The 12,647-nt window shown below is 39.3% G+C and overlaps 1 pseudogene; it reads right to left on the reverse strand.

Moving 5' to 3' along the window:
- Positions 1-1,138: 1,138 nt before the first annotated feature.
- LOC127680338 (zinc finger protein 226-like) lies at positions 1,139-7,970 on the reverse strand (annotated as a pseudogene).
- Between the last annotated feature and the right edge of the window lie 4,677 nt (positions 7,971-12,647).

Below are 12,647 nucleotides of genomic sequence, written 5' to 3' on the forward strand. Positions count from 1 at the left end.
GCTTGCTTCCCCTGGCTTGCTCAGCCTTCTCTCTTATAGAACCCAAGAATAGCAGCCCAGGGATGGCACCACCCACAAGTGGCCCTCCCCACCTTGATCACTAATTGAGAAAATGCCCCATACCTGCATCTCACGGAGGTACTTCCCCAAATGAAGCTCCTTTCTCTGTGATAACTCCAGCCTGTGTCAAGTTGACACACAAAACCAGCCAGTACAATTGACCTCTTGTCAACTTGACACACAAACACATCACTATTAAGCTTAAACCCTTACTTTCTTATTCATACCCATGATCTAAATTACTTTAAAAGTCCCACAGTCTTTACATATTAAAAGTTCAATCATTTTAAAATGTCCAATATCTTTAAAATTCAAAGTCTCTTAACTGTGGGCTCCACTAAAATACCTTCCTCCTTCAAGAGGGAAACATATCAGGGCACAGTCACAACCAAAAGCAAAACTCAAACTCCAAATGTCCAATGTCTGGGATCCAACTCACGATCTTCTGGACTCCTCCAAGGGCTTGGGTCACTTCTCTAGCTTTGTCCTTTGTAGCACACAGCTTGTCTTCTAGGCTCCAGCTGCCTGTACTCCACTGCTGCTGCGGTTTTTGGTGGTCATTGCCTGGTACTGGCATCTCCAAAATACTGCTATCTTCCACTGTAATAAGGCTTCACCAATAGCCTCTCATAGTCTCTCTTCACGGTGACAAGCCTCTACTCCTGTGTATGACCCCTTCAAATCCTGGGCTGTCAATTGCAACTGAGGCTGCACTTTTACCAATGGCCTCCCATGGCCTTTCACTGTGCCAAGAGCCTCAGCTGCTCTTCATGACCCCTTCATGCCTTCAAAACCAGTACCATCTGGGTGACTCTTACACAGTAACAAGTCCAGCCACAGCACAAAATACAGCTGTGGCTATCTCTGGAACACAATCTCTGTGCTCTCAGAAAACACTTCCCAGAAGATTTCACCTCAGTGATGCTGGTCTCTTCTTAATCACCGCTAATTTCTTAGCTCCAGCTAACCAGCATCAATAGTCTCAGTAACACAAAGGGTTGCTTTAGTGGTTCTGGTGTCTTGTTAATCACAGATGATTCTTCAGCCCCAGCTAACCAAAACCACAGAATCTTCACAATCAAAACATGCTCTTGCTCTTGTAAGGTCTATTGGTGCTGTGGTTTCTGTGATGAGTTATTAGATCTGACTGCCAACCGAAGCTCTTATCACAAACATCACACTTGTAAAGCTTCTCCCCCATGTAAACTCTCTGATGGGACTGTAGTTGTGAAGAGTGACTGAAGCCTTTCCCACACACATCACAACTGTATGGCTTATCTCCAATGTGGACTCTCAAATGGACTTGGAGATTTGAATTCAGAGTCTAGTTTTTACCACACATAGTACAAATGTATGATTTATCTCCTGTGTGAATGCCCTGATGGGCCTGAAGACTCAAAGTGTAACTAAATTCTTTTCCGCAATCCACACATTTATAGGGTTTTTCTCCTGTATGGATTCTCTGGTGAATGTAGAGGTTTGAGCTACAAATGAAGCTTTTCTTGCACTCCTCACACTTGTAGGATTTCTGTCCTGTGTGGACACTCTGGAGGGATAACAGATGTGAATTGCGACTGAAACTCTTGCCACAGGCATCACCTTTGAAAGGTTTCTCCCCAGTATGGAATCTCTGGTGCTCCTGGAGATGGGAGGCCTGACTGAAGGCACTCCAGCATGTCTCACAATTGTAAGGTCTTTCCTTAGTGTGTACCTTCAGATGTACAGTAAGGGCTCATCTACAATTGAAGTGAAGTCTTTTCAGCACTGCTCACATGTGTATGGTTTCACTACTGTGTAGACCTTCTGGTGGATGTGTTTATGTGGATTATGACCAAATTCCTTGCATTTTTCTCCTGTGCAATCTCCTTGATGAACACATCCGTCTGTGCCACAAGGGAAGCCTCTCCTACATTCGACACCTGCACAAGCCCTCTCTCCTGAGCCTAACACCTGGTGAGGCTCAGAGCTGGAGGCATATGTAACAGCTTCTTTGTATTGGGAGCTTTTCTGTCTAGTGTAAATCACTGCATTTTGGTCAAACAGCACCACCTCCATATTGTCTCTGCTATGATCACTGGGGATATATCACTCTTTACTTTTGTATACTCTGTGATAAGAGTGGGGGATGTGGAATCCAACTTGTAGAGTGAATATCCTTTATACTCTGATCCAGTTCATCTCTATGGGAGACATGGTGGTATTGATCCTTATGATTCTGCAGCTCATTCAGGAAAGTTTCCTAGGTTCTCAAAGTGGGAAGGGGGAGCCTTCCAGTATGGATGGGAACATTTATTGTATGACTATATAGTTCTCATCTTCAGAAACGTGAGCAGATGACTCTGGCCTGAACTGACAGGGAGACTTTCCCTGTAATTGAGGAATATTTACCACAGAGTCTTGACACATGGTTAAGTCATCCATAACCCACTGCCAGATATACCAGCAGGAAAGGGCATTAGGGGACCTTTCACCGTTGATAACTCCTCTCTTACTCTGACCCTTAACTCTGGAATATTTCTCCCTCTGGGCTGCCCTCCTCACTTGAGGCTTCCCTTCTCTTTATAGGCATGGCTTATCTTGTTTGAAAAGTTAATACTCCACTGAGAGCAGGTTCCTAAAATTCTCAACCACCACAACCACTCTGGAAATCAGTCTGGCGGTTCCTCCGAAAACTGGGCAACTCACTTCCAGAAGATCCTGCTATACCACTCCTGGGCAGATACCCAGAGGATTCCCCACCATGTAATAAGGATACATGCTCTACTATGTTCATAGCAGCCCTATTTATAATTGCCAGATGCTGGAAAGAACCCAGGTATCCCTCAACAGAAGAGTGGATGCAAAAAATGTGGTACATCTACACAATGGAGTACTATTCAGCCATTAGAAACAATGAATTCATGAAATTCTTAGGCAAATGGATGGAGCTAGAGAACATCATACTAAGTGAGGTAACCCAGACTCAAAAGGTGAATCATGGTATGCACTCACTAATAAGTAGTTATTAACCTAGAAAACTGGAAAACCCAAAACATAATCCACACATCAAATGAGGTACAAGAAGAAAGGAGGAGTGGCCCCTGGTTCTGGAAAGACTCAGTGAAACAGTATTCAGCAAAACCAGAATGGGGAAGTGGGAAGGGGTAGTTGGGAGGACAGGGGAAAAGAAGGGGACTTAAGGGACTTTCAGGGAGTCGAGGGCTAGAAAAGGGGAAATCATTTGAAATGTAAATAAATTATATCGAATAAAAAATTATATTTGTTCCTAAAAAAAAATGCTCAGCTTCATTAGTCATTAGGGAAATGCAAATCAAAACAACCCTGAGATTTCACCTTACACCAGTCAGAATGGCTAAGATTAAAAATTCAGAAGACAGCAGGTGTTGGAGAGGATGTGGAGAAAGAGGAACACTCCTCCACTGCTGGTGGGGTTGCAAATTGGTACAACCACTCTGGAAATCAGCCTGGCGCATCCTCAGAAAACTGGGCACTTCACTTCCAGAAGATCCTGCTATACCACTCCTGGGCATATACCCAAAAGATTCCCCAGCATGTAATAAGGATACATGTTCCACTATGTTCATAGCAGCCCTATTTATAATTGCCAGAAGTTGGAAAGAACCCAGATATCCCTCAACAGAAGAGTGGATGCAAAAAATGTGGTATATATACACAATGGAGTACTATTCGGCCATTAGAAACAATGAATTCATGAAATTCTTAGGCAAATGGATGGAGCTGGAGAACATCATACTAAGTGAGGTAACCCAGACTCAAAAGATGAATCATGGTATGCACTCACTAATAAGTGGATATTAACCTAGAAAACTGGAATACCCAAAACATAATCCACACATCAAATGAGATACAAGAAGAACAGAGGAGTGGCCCCTTGTTCTGGAAAGACTCAGTGAAGCAGTATAGAACAAAATCAGAACAGGGAAGTGGGAAGGGTTGGGTGGGAAAACAGGGGTAGGGAAGGGGACTGATGGGACTTTCTGGGAGTGGGGGTCCAGAAAAGGGGAAATCATTTGAAATGTAAATAAATATATCAATAAATTAAAAAAAAATTCTCAACCACCATTTCTTGGCACAGCTTCCTCTGGGTGGAGTCCAGCAGCCTGAATCCTTGAATGTTACTGCCTCTATGGGCACGCTCTCTTTTGATCTTTCCTTCTGGGAGGTGCAGAGCCTTTCAAACCTCACTCCTTCTCACCAGAGACAGCATTTGCTGTCGATCTCAGAGCATCTAGGCAGACATTCTAGAGGTTCCTGGCTAAAACAATTCAAATCAAGGGGGATAGATGAATAACAAGCCAACCTGAAGCCTACAAGTTCCCTGAGATGTTGAATCTTATAGGACCTACTGCAACTGATCAAAGCAGAGAATAAGAGAAGACAGATGCTTAACTCTAAATAAGAAGTGTTTATCTCAATACCATCCTTCTTCTGAACTCATTTTTCTGTTTTTAGGCTAATTGCTTTCATTGAAATCAACTGTCTTCTGAATTCTACTCAATCATTGTGGCATTTAATTGAACTTATGGCTCACCTGACTGTAACAAACAATTCCAAACCAAAAAAAAAAAAAATAAAATAAAAAAATAAAAAATAAAAAAAGATAAGGAATCCACAGTGGGTAGTTTCTTCATGTTTTATTTTTCTAAAGTCTGAAAGTTTTTATGTATTTTTCAGTTGTTTATTGATGTGATACTCTTTGTTAATTCATTATTTGTGGAATCAAGAATTCTATCTTGTTGATATCTCATACCAAGCAAATTATAAGTGACTACAGTTGTCAGTTTGTAGAAGTAACCTGTACATATCATAGGAGTGGGTAGAAATAGTGTTACATAATGGAGAGAGAGATAGACAGGAATGTATTTGTTTGTAGCATAGATGTTTTTACATGACATGGATTCATGCATACAGAGTAATATTCACCCATCTATGAGTAGTGCTTAACCTTTGGAAGTAAGTTTAGAATATGCACTTGATTTAAAAAAAACCTTGGAGTGAGCAGAGGCTGAATTGAAAAATTAAGCCTGGTTCTATGGTAGAGTGGATTTATGTAAGCAGTTCATTGTGAGGCCTTCACCATGAGCATATCTGTGGTTTCCTAGAACTTGGTGCTTTCCATGAATACTGATGGTGTTTGAGACACAGAGAAACCTCAGGTATTTAAGGATAAAGATATAGGTTCTGTTGCATGATATTCAGAATGAGAAACACATAACAAATACCCAAATAGTTTATAAACTGGGCAATGATGAGCTAAAAAATTGAATAACAATGGATTTTGAGGTGTCAAAATGTCAGTTTTCCTTTATTTAAAGTCCAAACATTTATAAATTCTTAAATAGTCCTAAAAACGTATGTGCAAGAAAAAAATGAGGCACTTTATGTTTTTGTGAAACTCATGATTCGGTTCTAAGCATAATTTAGTTTGTTACATTCCAAGGATTATGGTGGAAGAAAAACCCATATGGTGCTGTCTTGCTATTCTGGCAGAGGTTTACAGGATGCAGTGGATAATTCTAGTCTTTTTATTTTGAAATAGATTTGAGTATAAAGAAGTATTAAACAATAACTATGGATTTCCATAATTTCTATCTACATTTTGTGTTCTTAGTAATCTATGGCATCTAATACAAGATATTCACTAAATTCTTATGGAAATTTTAGAGGAAAGGCTGAAGAGGTCTTGACTAGGTAGGTTCTTCTTATTTTAAAAGTTCCCCATCTTTTTAATAAGGAAAAAACCCTGCAAATTATTTTCCAAGTGTCTGAGCCCACCACATGACTGAATATTGCAGAGCTTTCAGCAGTGGAACACAACGGATATATATATATATATATATATATATATATATATATATATATATATATAATGAGTCAGAGAAAATGGCGAGAAAAAAAGTAAATGTCACTTATAATGGTAATTTCCAAACCTATTACTGTTTATACTAGCAAGAAATCCCCTTGGTATTTCCAGCATTAGCATGTTAAGGAACCTGCCTTGTCTCAAGTATCATCATGAGCCAAGAGTAACATGTTGGAACAGGCCTACTGAAAACAGCAAAGAGCTCCTGAGTGATCCAGTGTGTACTGTTAGCGAACATGAGCTCATGGGCTTTTCCACTGGACAAAATTAGCCATCTACCTGTTTTCTCTGAAGGATACTGATTTGAGACTGACAAGAGAAAATGCCATGTCAGAGGATATCAGTTGAACTTCTGAGAGAGTATCGTCTCTGATCAGGAGGAGGTGTTGATGAGCAATGTTGAAGAAGCTTTGCTGAACAACCTAGAGGCACTGAAAAAATTTGAAGGGTCAGAAACAAATTCTCTGTGAAGTCTGGAGCTCAAGTAAGTGATCTGGGTGTGTATGATGGTTGGAGACAAGGGTCTTTTCTTCAAAAATTTCAGAACTTGAGACTCTTTTCTTTACAGAGTGATTATATTTTGGGACTTAGAAATCTGATAGGCAGTGGAGTCCTTCAAAAGAGAGGGTTTATTTTCATATTTCATCATGAAGATGGCTGATAGGGTCCATTGTGCCCTGAGATTCAGGAAAAACACATATCTACAATCTCCCCCTTTCTGTTTATTCTCTAGTTCTCTGAAAACTTTACATAATGATCATCTTTACTCCCCTGGTCCAGTTGGTCTAGAATCCACCCTTCTTCCTGTTTCTATCTGACATTGGTATTTTCTTTTAAATAACAACATCAAGTACAGTTTATGCTGGCTTCCACATGAGAGTCGTCCATATGCTATGTAGGGGACTCTCAGGAGTTATAAATTGCCTGGGAAAACTAAAGAAAACACTGTTGTGTCACTGTAATAGACTTGAAAGTCACAAATATTGGTATCTTCAGTTTCTAAGAGTCTTCTCCTAAAATTTAAGTTATAACATCAATATCCAACTGAGAGATAACAACCAAGATTTTATGTTCTATTTTAAAGTACTAAGTATGAAGAGATTTGTTGAGGTATTGGTAACATACAATAAACTCTGCTTGATATCTAGGGAAAATAATTTGTAAACTTTTAAATATATTCATTTAATATATTAAATAGATGTATATAATACACATATACATATACACACTCATATATATATATATATACACATATATATACATATATATGCATGAAACTGTCATTGCATTACCTATAAAAATATCTATCCATGACTCCAAAAACTGTCTTTGTGGGTCACGCCTTTCTTTCTCTGTTGATAGAAAATTACAGACAAAGCCCTCTGCTATGTATGAGCCATGTGCTGGAGCCCTCAAACCAGTGTGTGTATGCTCTTTGATTGGTGGTTCAGTCTCTGGAAGCTCTTACAGGGTGAGGCTTAGTTGTTACTGTTGGTTTTTCTATGGGGTTGTCATCCCCTTCAGTTCCTTCAACCCTTCTAACTCTTGCATAGGGGTCCCCAACCTCAGTTTAATGAGTGGCTGAAGTATCTGCATCTGTCTCAGTCAGATACTGCTAGAGCCTCGCAGAGGATAGCTCTGCCAGTCTCCTATCTGCAGGCACAACATAACATCAATAATAGTGTCAGGGATTGGGGCTCTCCCATGGAATGGATACCAAATTGGACAAGTCACTTGCAGCCCATTCCTTCAGTCTCTGTTCTATTTTTGTCACTGCATTTCTTTTATTTTTTTCTAAAAACATTTATTTATTTATTTATTTATTTATTAAATTTTTTATTCAATATATTTTCATTTACATTTCAAATGATTTCCCCTTTTCTGGCCAGGAACAATTTTGGGCTGGAAGTTTTGTAGTTGGGTTGATGCTTCCATCCCTCCACTAGGGGTCCTATCTGACTAGTGGAGATGGTCTCTTCAGTTCCTTACCTCCACTTTTGAGCATTTCAGCTACTGTCACCCCCATTGAGTCCTGAAAGCTTCTACCATCTGGGTAGTGGGACTTTTTAGAAGTTCCTTCCATGACAGACTGGCACACAGACTAACCGCAGACCTGCCCAGGTCTTAGGTGCAGGCAGAAGCCTGGCGGTCTGTGTCCCAAGTGATGTTAAACTCAGGACATCTTTGTGTACCTGCAGCTACCTGTCCTGTCTGTCTGGGAGCGAAGAATTTTGAATGGCTGAGAAGCACCTTAAGAAATGTCCAATATCATCAATCATTAGGGCAATGCAAATCAAAGAAACCTTGTGATTTCACCTCACACCAGTCAGAATGGCTAAGATTAAAAACTCAGGAGACAGCAGGTGTTGGCAAGGATGTGGAGAAAGAGGAACACTCCTCCACTGCTGGTGGAATTGCAAGCTGGTACAACCACTCTGGAAATTAGTCTGGCGGTTCCTCAGAAAACTGAGCTTGACTCTTCTGGAGGACCCTGTTATACCACTCCTGGGCCAGAGGATTCCTTGGCATGCAGTAAGGACACATGCTCCACTATTTTCATAGCAGCCTTATTTATAATAGCTAGGAGCTGGAAAGAACCCAGATGTCCCTCAGTGGAGGAATGGTTACAGAAAATATATATTTACACAATGGAATACTACTCAGCAGTTAAAAACAATGAATTCAAGAAACTTTTAGACAAATGGTTGGAACTAGAAAAATATGATCCTAAGTGAGGTAACCCAATCACAGAAGAATACACATGGAATACAGTCATGGATACGTGGATATTAATTAGCCCAGAAGCTCTGAATACTTAAGACACAATTAACATATCAAACGATTCCCAAGAAGAAGGAAGTTGAGGGCCCTGGTCCTGGAAAGGCTTGATGCAGCACTATAGGGGAGTACCAGGACAGAGAAATGGGAGGGGGTGATTGGGAAATGGGTGGAGGGAAGAGGGCTTATGGGACTTATGGAGAGGGGGAAGCCGGGAAAGGGGAAAACATTTGGAATGTAAACAAAGAATATAGAAAATAAAAAATAAATAAAAATGTTCCTCCCAATCCTATGCCAACAGCTACATATTTTCATTTATTCTAATGGTCCTCTGGACATCTTTCCTGTATCCAGTAAGACCTGATTCTATCCCCTTTTCCTCTCCCCCTCTCTTCTCCTACCCAGCTCCCTCTGTTCAAGTATCATCACTTGACCCTTCCTTCTTGTTTAACTTCTTAAGGTTTGTAGGGTATATCATGGGTATTTTGTATGTTTTGGATAACATCCACTATCAGTAAGTATATACCATGCATGTCCTTTTGGGTGTGAGTTAGTTCCATCCATTTACCTGCAAAATTCATGATGTTCTTCTCTGAAACCACATATCCAAAAGTATTTGAGGAGCACAGATTACATTTAAGTTTTAATAGGACACAGAGTTGAGTACAGAAAAGAAGAGGTGAATCTGATACAAGATGGGGAAGGTAGCAAATATATTCAACATGTACAAAATTCTCAAAAGACTTATTCAAACACTTATTTACTGCTTGCGGGAGTACAAACTGATATAGATATTATGGAAATCAGTGTGGATACCCCCAAATATATCTAAAGCTGAAAATTCGTCTACCATAAGATTCAGGTATACCACTCTTGGGCATAAGCTCTATTTGAACAAGAATGGCCCCAATAGGCTCATGTATTTAAATTCTTGGTAACCAGAGAGTGCCACTATTTGAAATGATTGTGAGATGTGAAGTTTTTGGAAGAAGTATGTTATGGGCAGTCATCTTTGAAGCTTCAAAAAGTCCGTTCCAAGCCTAGTCATTCTTTTTGTCTTACTGCATACAGATCCAAGTGTAGAATTCTCAGCTACTTCTTCAGCACCATGTCTGCCTGAATGCTTCTATGCTCCCTTGCATAATGAAAATGGACTAAAGCTATGAAACTGTAACCCAGGAACAATTAAATATTTTCCTTTATAAGGGTTGCAACTATCATGGTGCTTCTTCACAGCAATAGAACACTGACAAAGACAGAAGTTGTTACCAGGGAACAGTATATCGCAGTGACATGCCTGACCATGCAGATTATTTGTTTAATGTGGATTTTGTATTATGAAAGCAATTAGATGCTTTGAGCACAGATAGACCTAGGTTAATCTGGTCATAGAGTCTTTGTCCAATATAGTGTCAGTCATAGTTTTCATCTTGGGGAGAAGAATTTAAACCCAATCAGAATGATATTTATAATGTTTTGATGCACTGACTATATCATGAGGATATCTTGACAGGCCATCCATTATTGTAGCTTGCAGCACTCATAGCTGAATATGGTTGATGATTTTGTTTCTTTTCTGGTATTGTGGATATCACCTTTCAATATTGTGAAAGACAGTAGAAATGAAGTTTTCAGATCACTAGCTTAGTATCTTCATGTTTTATAGATTAGATATATGATATCTTCAGGATTAGAGTGTTTTGTTTGTTTCTTTATTACCCTTCCCTCTTTTTTCATTTCTTTATTTTATTTTGAGAGAGAGTTTTAATGTCAAGTTCTAGAAATTCACTAACAGACTATAATGTTTGAGGATCTATGGGATCTCCATGACCAACAACTTCAAAAGATGTAATTCATTCCTGGGCATGGGTCCTTAATTTGTTAGTCTGTACAGTCTTATAGGACAATGTTTACCTGTTGTAAATTGTCCCTTCATAGAACCCATGGAAAGATTCCAATGGACAGTTCTTTTTCAGGGCATGGCTAACAGCCTGGCTTTATGCCAGAAGTTTGTAGCACAGGCCATTCAGCCTGTAAGACAAAAGTGGCCAGATATTTACTTTATCCATTTCACAGATGATTTTCTAATTGCAGGAAAAAATCCTCAGACTTTGCTTTTATGTTTTAAAGACTTACAACAAGCTTTAGCAGCTAAAGGATTGCAAATAGCACCAGAGAAGGTGCAGACAAAGGATCCGTATAATTATCTGGGTTTTAAACTTACAGACCAAGCAATTTTTTCCCAGAAGATAATTATCCGCAGGGACAATTCAAAAACTTTAAATGATTTTCAGAAGTTATTGGGTGACATTAACTGGCTTCGGCCATATTTAAAGCTTACTACAGGAGAATTATAACCTTTATTTGATATTCTAAAGGGGAACACTGATCCTACATCCCCTAGATTATTAACTTCAATAGGACTTTTGGCTTTACAGGCAGTGGAGAAAGCTATTGAAAATCAATTTGTTACCTATATAGATTATTCTATACCTTTGCATCTGCTAATTTTTAATACGACTCACTCGCCTACAGGTTTATTATTGCAAAAGTCTCCTCTGATGTGGATTCATTTGAGGGTGTCTTCAAGGCATAATATCTTGCCATATTATGAGGCAGTGGCCCAAGTAATTGTGCTTGGAAGAAAGCAGGCGCTAACTTATTTTGGCAAAGAACCAGATGTTATTATTCAACCTTTCAGTGTAAATCAGGATGATTGGTTAAAACAGCATAGCACAGATTGGTTACTTGCTCAACTAGGCTTTGAAGGGACTATAGATAACCATTATCCTCAAGACAAATTGATAAAGTTTTTAAATATGCATGAGGTTGTATTTCCTAAAATGACATCTTTACAGCCATTGCATAATGCTCTCTTAATTTTCACAGACGGCTCTTCCAAAGGAAGAGTCAGATATCGTATTAATAATCAACAGGTGGTCATAGAGACCCCTGGGCTTTCTGCTCAGTTATCAGAGCTGACATCGGTGTTGTGTGTCTTTCAATCTATAAATAGTACCTTTAATCTCTTTACTGACAGTGCTTATGTTGCATTTTCTATACCACAATTAGAAACTTGTGGCACATTTAATTTTAATACGCCAGCTGGATCCTTGTTTTCACAATTGCAAAGTATCATTATTGCTAGGAAAAATCCCTTTTATATTAGTCATATACGAGCCCACTCAGGTCTTCCTGGACCTTTGGCTCAGGGTAATGAGTGCATTGACAAAGCTCTCGTAGGACAAGCTTTGGCTTTAACACCTATAGAATTGGTGAGACGTGATCATGATAAATTTCATCTTTCTAGCCATACATTGAGACTCCGTCATAAGATCACAAAGGAGCAAGCAAGAATGATTGTAAAACAATGCCCTAATTGTCTCACTTTAGCACCAGTGCCCCACTTAGGGGTTAATCCACGTGGCCTTATGCCCAATCAAATTTGGCAAATGGATGTAACTCACTATGCAGAATTTGGGAAATTAAAATTTATACATGTTTGCATTGATACGTGCTCGGAACTCATTTTTGCCTCCCTGCATTCGGGAGAAGCCTCTAAAAATGTAATTGATCATTGTTTACAAGCTTTTAATACCATGGGATTACCCAAAGTCATTAAGACAGACAATGAACTAGCCTGTACTGGTAAGAACTTTATCTCATTTTGCAAGGAATTTAATATAAAACTTAAAACTGGAATTCCTTATAATCCAATGGGTCAAGGAATCGTAGAGCATGCTCACCACACCCTTAAAAATTGGCTTCTTAAAACTAAGAAGGGGAACCTATACACCCCTAGGTCCCCTAAATCACATCTTGCCTTTGTCTTATTTGTTTTAAATTTTCTCCAAACGGATGCGAAAGGTCAGTCTGCAGCAGACCAACACTGGTACCCAGCTACTTCCAATTCCTACGCCATGGT

The sequence above is a fragment of the Apodemus sylvaticus genome, chromosome 3 (genome assembly GCF_947179515.1).
Source record: "Apodemus sylvaticus chromosome 3, mApoSyl1.1, whole genome shotgun sequence".
NCBI lineage: Eukaryota > Metazoa > Chordata > Mammalia > Rodentia > Muridae > Apodemus > Apodemus sylvaticus.